Source organism: Akebia trifoliata, chromosome 1 (genome assembly GCF_017979445.1).
Source record: "Akebia trifoliata isolate Shusen 1 chromosome 1, ASM1797944v1, whole genome shotgun sequence".
Classification (NCBI taxonomy): Eukaryota; Viridiplantae; Streptophyta; class Magnoliopsida; order Ranunculales; family Lardizabalaceae; genus Akebia; species Akebia trifoliata.
The window spans coordinates 1784826-1793045 of record NC_141375.1 but is presented as its reverse complement, the minus strand read 5'-3'; the positions used below and the strand labels follow the sequence as shown (position 1 = coordinate 1793045).

Here is an 8220-nt window from a genome sequence, read left to right as displayed (position 1 = left end):
ATTCTTCTCCAACTTTATGCCTTATGGTTATGTGACTTCCATCCTCCCTTGAAATCGAGTTCTAAGCCATCCTCCCTAGAGCTCTACTTTTGGTACAATTAGGGTGGATTTACGGTGGGGGCACTGCCCCCCCCCCCCCCCCCTAAGAATTTTAAATTCAATGGACTAGTGAGTTATTACGACAGATTTTAGCAGTCGATAAAAGTATCTCCAAAATCTCTAGGTCAAAACGTTTCATTTTCTCTTAAGAAATTGATAGGACTCAGCGCGTGCCAAAAGTCTCCCTAATTCCTGAGGAATTTTAATGTTTCAATCCCTCTTAAAAAGAATCATGATAAAATTACTCCTCCACGTGGCATACTCAATCAAGTCCCCCTGGCGTGACATGTGCTAGAACCGTAGATATGTATTCCTAGTAGTTGTGCAATTGTGTATCCTGAGGAATACAAATCTACGATTCTCGCACATGTCATGTCAGGGGCGTCAATTGAGTATGCCAAATGGGGTATGAGATTACCACAGCTCTCTTAAAAAAAGATTTTGTTAACGTGTCAAGTGCAATAAATGCACTTTGGAAATTGGATTTTGTACCAAAAATGCCCTTAAAACTTTAGTTTTTACCAAAATAACTTAAGATTCTAAATTTCAGAGTGTATTTATTGCATTTCAAGGGCACACGTTGACAAGACCCCTTAAAAAATGGATAGAAGTCAAGAATTGAAAGTTCTTCTAACTCATGAGGGGTTAGAATATTTCGAGACCTCGTACGAAATGAATAGGAATCTGGCAAGGTGTTCTAAGCATCCCTAATTAATGAGAGATTGAAATGCATCAATTCCTTTTAATAAATGGTTAAAAGTCAGGAATCAAAAGTTCTTATCACTCTTGAGAGCTTAGAATGTTCTGATCCCACTTAAGAAATAGATAGAAAGAGATATCTCATGACTTTTAAGAGCTTAGAATGCCAAAGAAATTCATTGTCATTACGTAGGGATCATTGCCTCCATTGAGTATTCTTGAATCTCCTTTTCTTCGTCTTTCTCATCTTTGTCGTTCATGCCATCAAAATGAGGGAATTCGATATTTGGTTTTGAAAGCTTAGAGTACTCTATGTGAAAATACGCAAATCTCGACGGTTCAAAACCGTCGAATTATAGATCAATTCGACAGTCCTGACTGTCGAACGGGACTATCGAATTTTTCCTTGTCGAAAAACAATTCGACGAGCTAAAAACCATAGAAATTTTTAGAAATTCGACAGCTATGGGCCGTCGAATAATATATTTTCGACAACTATAAGCCGTCGAATAAATTTTTTCGACGGTTTAAGACCGTCGAATCTGGGTTCTTAATATATTTGCGACGATCAGAACTTTTTTGTGACAAAACGCTTTTGTTTTCAACTTATACCTATGAAAAAAATCACACATTCATATCTACATCAACATTCACATTCCATCCCATCTATTCACATCCGATCCACACCAATTTGCATTCAATTCATAATATAAAGAATAATAAGATTTAAAAAAAAAATTACTTATATAAGTCAATTTTAATCTCACATATTGGAAGTATTCCTGAGATCATGTTCACATACATCAATGTAATGAAGTCTTACCAAAAAAAAAAAAAAAAATCCCACTTTCAATTGGACGTGTCATCCCATTTCTCCTTTGTCATGAGGCAACTTATGAGCAAGTAATCTTTGCTTCATAGAAGGATTTGCAAACTTTCTTGGGGACTGCTTCAGAATAACTTGTAGCTGTGTTACCAAGAACATTGGCTTGGTTCCCATTGGTCGAAGCTTCAGAACAAAGAAGCAAGTTGGCAATGGCCTAAAATTCTTCAGGGACATCTACTGCAACCCATGTTTCTGCCTTAATCTTTGCCATCTACAATAACCAACCAAGAAGTTAAAATAACAATATGCAGAGCTCTTATAAGCACTAGAAACTCATTTCAGCACTATTAAACAACTAACTAACTCGAAATTCATGTTGAAAATCAACAAATGCTTTGGATTGTGACTGCAATGTTCCCCGTATGCTATAGCCCAGTCTTCCACCGATCTGCTTATATCAATTAGTTTAGCATAACACATATTCATATATGATACAAAGATAAAACATATGATGTGATCAAATTGCTCGTCAACAAACAGGCAATACCTTCTCAGTAGCTGTTATAGAATCCTGAGTGATGTTGTATATGCTTAAAAACTCTTGGAGTCTTAACTTTGGGTGAAGAAGAGCTCAAACGCCAAGGAGCTTAGCAAAACAACCCTTAAAATGAAAGGCATTTTAACTTCAGAATTGAAATGTAAGACAACAGCCCACAAGGAGGGACCACTATGTTTATTAGAATATGGAAAAATAATTTGCATCAGGTGCCAACCTGGCTTAAACCTCCATCCTTTGTCTGGGCTCGGAACTGACAACATAGTGTAGAGAACCACAAAACAGGACAAATTCTTTTACAGTGACCTGGGAATTCCTCTGCAATCAATGTTCACTTAGACTTTGAGCTATACATCAATCTTTTGGGCAAAAAATGCAGGCTGAACTGTTTATATGAGGCCCGTGCTATCATTTTCCAAACATGTTTTGTATTTCATGTTTTAACCTCTGTTGCTGCAGATACCCAGCGACAAGAGCCAAATCTCCCAAGCTTGGTCGCCATAAGAGCTCAACTAGTGCCGAAGACGAAGGAAATAGCAGTCGTAGCCGTCGATCTGGCCGGCTGAGTTTGGATGTAAATCTCTCCCAAAATGGCATCACCAAAGGATCATTGCCTCGACATTCTAAGAAGCCACTCCGGAAGTCTCTTCTCAAACTGCCTTCTGAAAAATCAATCTCGGCAGATGAGGCTACACCTTCAACTCAACTGGCGGAACATCATAATATGGACTAGAAGGCAGGTCTTGCCATTGGGCCAAGCCAAACTGAGTCCACCCAAGACAGCGGGCCAGCAATCGAAGCTATGAGTGAGCCCATTGTGTCCGAGCATTCTGAAGAGAAGCAATGAAGGTGGGTTAGTGCATATCAACACCATTTCCTTATACCATGATGGAAGTTCAAAATAAAGAATAGAATGATCTATTGATGAAGGCGTGAAAGGATTTTGTATTATGGCACTACAAATTCAGAAGGAACTGGATGTTACCGAAAATTTCTTGCCATGTTTGATGGACTTGAAGCATCATTCACTCTTCCCTGGAAGTGCAGCAGCTGAGTTTCTTGACTTGTTTCTGCAGCAGCTGCACCAAGTGCAAGTGCAGTAGCAACAGAATCGGCAGCATAGCAACCATCAAAGTTGCACATAATCCATTCAATAGCTTTTTTAACTTTAGAGGCCCGCACTAAATGTGCCTGCATTCACTAAAAGAAGAGAAATTACATTACATCATACTTAACAAAGTCTCAAGAGTTCATGAATAGAAGTTCAAGTAAAACCTGGAGGTCAAAATAGTGTTAGCAAGAATATACCACATTCAGCGCGACATATGCAAGAAGACTCAAATAGAAACAAATGTAGCACTTGAACGTTGCACAATAATATATAATTTTTTTTTCTCCCAATTATGTTAAGAGTTATGGATTCATCTGTGAATCAACAGTGCGGCAGAAAGCTTGACACTTATTGCAGGTTGATGTAACTCCAAGATTACAGGATTATTGGTCTTTCCTCATCTTTCCTGTATCAATGAGGAATGCCTTATCCATCTAGGTTGTAATTTATTTATTTTTATGATGAAAAAAAAAAATGATGCTGATGTACAATAAAGTAAATCAACTAAAGAATCCTGTCAATTATAACATATATTATGCCTCCTAACCCAGCACTCAAATGATGCTTGAGAAGCCGCAAGTAAACCACTGTCCTGATTAAAAAAATATTAGTTTATCAGGTTAAAAAAAAACTCTTATTTAATGCCAAAACAGAACATTACAAAGTAACATGTTATAGTTGACCTTAACTTGAACTGGACTTCCCAGCAAATCTAGTGCCAATGTCTAAGAGCTTGCACAATTGCTTAATTGCTTAAGAAAGATCATCTAAACTTCTCTAAAGAAGAGCACCATCATACTAAATTGTCTAGTACAAGGGAAACTAAAGGTCTACATGGTTAAAATGATCTATTGCTTGCAGCCAAAGATCTACTAGGCTTCCTTACAATGAGATATTTTCTTGTTTACTGGAAAAAGGATTATGAGAAAATACTGAATGTAACATATACCTATTTGATAAGGACAAAAAGTAAACATGTGGAAGCTAACTATGCAATCAATGCAAAGAAGAACACTGAGGTCAGTCTGCAAAATTGTGGTGCATTCATAAGAATGCAAGAACCAGCAGTACTACTGTATGAGGAAAAATAGTAAAATCTTTCTTCGGGATTTGTGACAATTTTCTGGGCCAATCATATTACATCTAGAAAATCTATCCTCACAGCAAACCAAAACTAGAAATGGAGCCATAGATGTGCACCCTAGTCACATTTGGAATATAATTATATAATTTCATGTCTGAATTGCAGTATTTGTGACTCATTGGCCAGTTATTGAGTAATCCTCGTGGACATGGTACCCTTTTAAGTTGGTGAATTTGGTTATTGCAATAAGAACAAGATACAGGATTCAGAAATCCATCTATGTTTCTAATTTTTTTCTGAACCTAATTTTTTGGAGGAAAAATTAATGTCTGCAAACATCATCAATGTCCACAGAATAAGCTTATGGGTGCTGTTTTGTAAGGCATACATACAGTTCATTAGAATATGTCAGTGGAAAATACTAATAAAGCTCAGAATAAGTCCTACATAATTATTTATTCTGAATTAATTCTTAGGGTGAAGGATATGCCTTTTGTCCAGCTCCCTGGAATGCTGGATCCAAATCCCTCATGGAAACTGCCATATTGTTCTTTGGTTATAAAAATGTACTTTCAGCCCACTTTGGCTTGAAGAGGGTAGATATATCCTGTAAAACAATTTTCATCAATAAAAAGTGCTGGGAAGACGAGAACAAAATCTATCAAAAAGGTTAAAAGGAAAAACAAGTAGTGGCTTTATATAATTTTGTTCTATATGAGTGCAATTAGAAGTGCAATGTTTATAATACAATACAAGAAACAAGTGAAGTAAATACATTGTAGGGCAAAGTTTAAAATAACGGTAAAATAACAAATGAGCAATATCAAAAAGAACAAATGAGGGAAGATTCCTTTATGGGAGATACAAAAACCTCTTGAAACTAACTGGTAGCAACATACAACAAGGTTTTGAATATTGGTTTAATCTCAAGATCAATATTGGTTGTAATCGAAAAAAAATCCTGAAATTTCACAATTTCCATGATCTTTCATAAGCCAATATCTTTCTTATGAGACAACCAGAATTGATTGAAATGTCAAACATTTTAAAATTGATCAAGATCGAGACAAATTATCATGTAGCTAATGTTCCAGCCACCAAACTACTAACACTGAAACCAAGCAAGGAATATTAGATTTTGAAGAAAATTCCAAAAGTTCAAAAGAGAATGAAGACACATTCTACATGCACATGCAAACTCACATGCACATGCAGCATCCAAATCTAAATAAGAAATGTGCAGGTTCAAACATCAAAATTATGACTCCTTTACTACAGGTGTATCTTTTTTGTATTATGGCCTCTTCCCAGGTATGAAACTACAGTTTTTGTGGATGTTTAATGAGAAAGTAGCGTCTAATGGGCAGAGCTTTTGCAATCCAAAATTCTAACCTGAGATTCAAACGAGTGAGGGGAAATGAAATTCTAGAGCTTTTGCAATCTCAAAACAGAAAAAAGATCCAAAATTCTAACCCAAGATTCAAACAAGGGTTGGGAAATGAACTTCTAATTGAGCAATATCAAATTAGCAAACCAATTTTTCAATTTTTTTTTAAAAATGAACTCTACAAATATTTCACAGTTGGAAGTTTTTCCTCCGCTTTCAAAGTATGATGGGGCACAACATTAGATGCCTTGAAATATAACGGTACCTGATGTCAAATCTCTTCCTTGAACATGAACGGTAAGGCAACTGCAAATCAATTTCATAAAATTTAGCACTAATTCAAGGAAAATTGTTCCAAAATTAAACCTCAGATGCATATGCTGTCTCCTTACCAAAAACAGCAGAAGAATCACTAGCGGCTTGAGCAATGGCCGAGAAAACTAGCTATGAGAGGGCAGCAGTATATGCTCCTCCATATGAAGTGCTTGAAGGTCGAAGACTTCGCATGTTATATTGAAACCTTTGGAAATGTGCATTAAGCACGGGGACCGTCTCCAAGTCTTTTAAGAGCTGAAACAGCAGCCCGAAGTTCAAGACCACAGGTAGAAGGTTGGCACACAGCTTCGGATAGCTGGCCGACTAATTTTTGTCTGCGTTCAGTAATAGCAGACTGTAAAGAGCTATTATAGTATGCGATTTGTCTAATTTTTGATAGGCATTGACATGCAAAGAGCTATTATGAAGTTATCAAACAAAAGGTAAAAAACCTTATTACCCCAAGCGTTGTCTTGACTTAACCCTCAAAATACACGACAATGGCTCCTAGCCATCTAATCACCTCACCACAAAGAATATCAAGTAAAGTCCCTTGGGGTCCATCTCTATCCATTAGCTCAGCCGAAGAATCAATGATCTCATCGATACAAATTGAATAATACTCCATATCTGGCTTCTCAGGATCTACTAGTGCTCCTTTGGCGTAGATCACATTCCTTCTAAAGTTCATCATTAAGCATACCATACTATTATTCAATGATGGTAATGATTCTGATACTGGTTCTTTGCCTCCTCGCCTATTAGGAATTGTGGAATCTGATGTCGCCTATAAAATAGAATTATTGTTTATGATTAGATATGTAAGCTAAAATCCATCATTTATAGGAATTAAATATTAATAAAAAATTAAATGAAGAATCTCTAAAACTAAAGTGTTTTTACATTTTACCTGAGTAGAAGGACCTCCAACTTCATATGTAGATGATTTTTTCTTCTTCTTGTGCTTGTTCTTGTTCTTCTTTTTCTTCTTTTTCTTCTTCTTATCTTTCATTAGTGCATGAACTAATTGAGTTAAATTAACCATGTCTCTTTCCAACTTATCCGTATAATTCCGACTTTGAGTTGTATAACGTAATGAAGTCTTTGAAACTCTACCCCCCATACCTTTTACTCTGCCTTTTCCATCTTTCCTAAACACCTATGCACAACTATGATTAATATAATGTATGTAAATAAAAAATTAAAATTAAATAATATAAGTCATACATACAATGGAAATAGGATCATGATCGATATCCTTATGGGCAAAACTAGGATCTTCTTTAATAAGATTGTTTAATTGACCCTACAAAACAATGAAAATTACGATGATAAGTAATATTTTCAAAAATAAAAAAAAAAAATTTGACTAAAAAAATGACATCACTTACGAGAGATTTGGCCAACTCAGGAGTGAGAGCACTACCATCACTCCTCGTATGACTATCGATGAAAAGTTCTGTTCTTGTGGGCTGCCGACCATCCGTCTTATATTTTTTCTGTTTAGATAAAAAATGTGCCACATAAAAAATGCATACAATCTTAAAAGCAATACAACTTAATGAACATTTGAAACGGAGTATGTAAATTAATAATTAGATTAATACTTACCATTTCTTCTGCCTTTTTTGCTATACCCTTTCTACCGGTTGTGTGTGAAATTTTATTTTGCTTACGAAGCTTTTTCATTTTATCACATTTTTCTTGGTCAGTCGATGTCGATTTTAAATCAACAAACTTCTCCCAATCATCCTATTTGATCCATCTACTTTTGGGCTTATTCAACTTTCGCTCTGCATCAGTGTTACCAACTCTGCAATATTCCTTCCCCAATCGATATTTCCAATCTCTCCATGCATGACCAGTTTTCTGTAGGCAGAACTTCTTATAGTCCTCAGAAATGTCGTAACGAGACTGTCAAGATATGAACAAATAAATCAATTCTAATATAATGAAAATATTCATCATTATTACAACTAATCAATAGAATATTTAAACTACCTGGAGAAGACGCCAAATAAGTTCAAGTAACTCCGTCGGTACCTTCCTCCAAGAAGAATAGAAAGGTGGCACGTGTGCCATCGCATAGCGGCCTATATTGATCGATAAGTCTGTCGAATTATCCCCAATGCATTGTCCCATA

The 8220-nt window shown here is 36.0% G+C and overlaps 1 long non-coding RNA gene across 1 annotated transcript; it reads right to left on the bottom strand.

The window, feature by feature from the left end:
- Positions 1-7057: 7057 nt before the first annotated feature.
- Positions 7058-7921, bottom strand: LOC147410307 (uncharacterized). The gene is made up of 3 exons (XR_015177674.1): positions 7689-7921; positions 7469-7576; positions 7058-7383 (listed from the first exon to the last, which is right to left on the bottom strand). It is a non-coding gene; the product is annotated as an uncharacterized LOC147410307 (long non-coding RNA).
- Between the last annotated feature and the right edge of the window lie 299 nt (positions 7922-8220).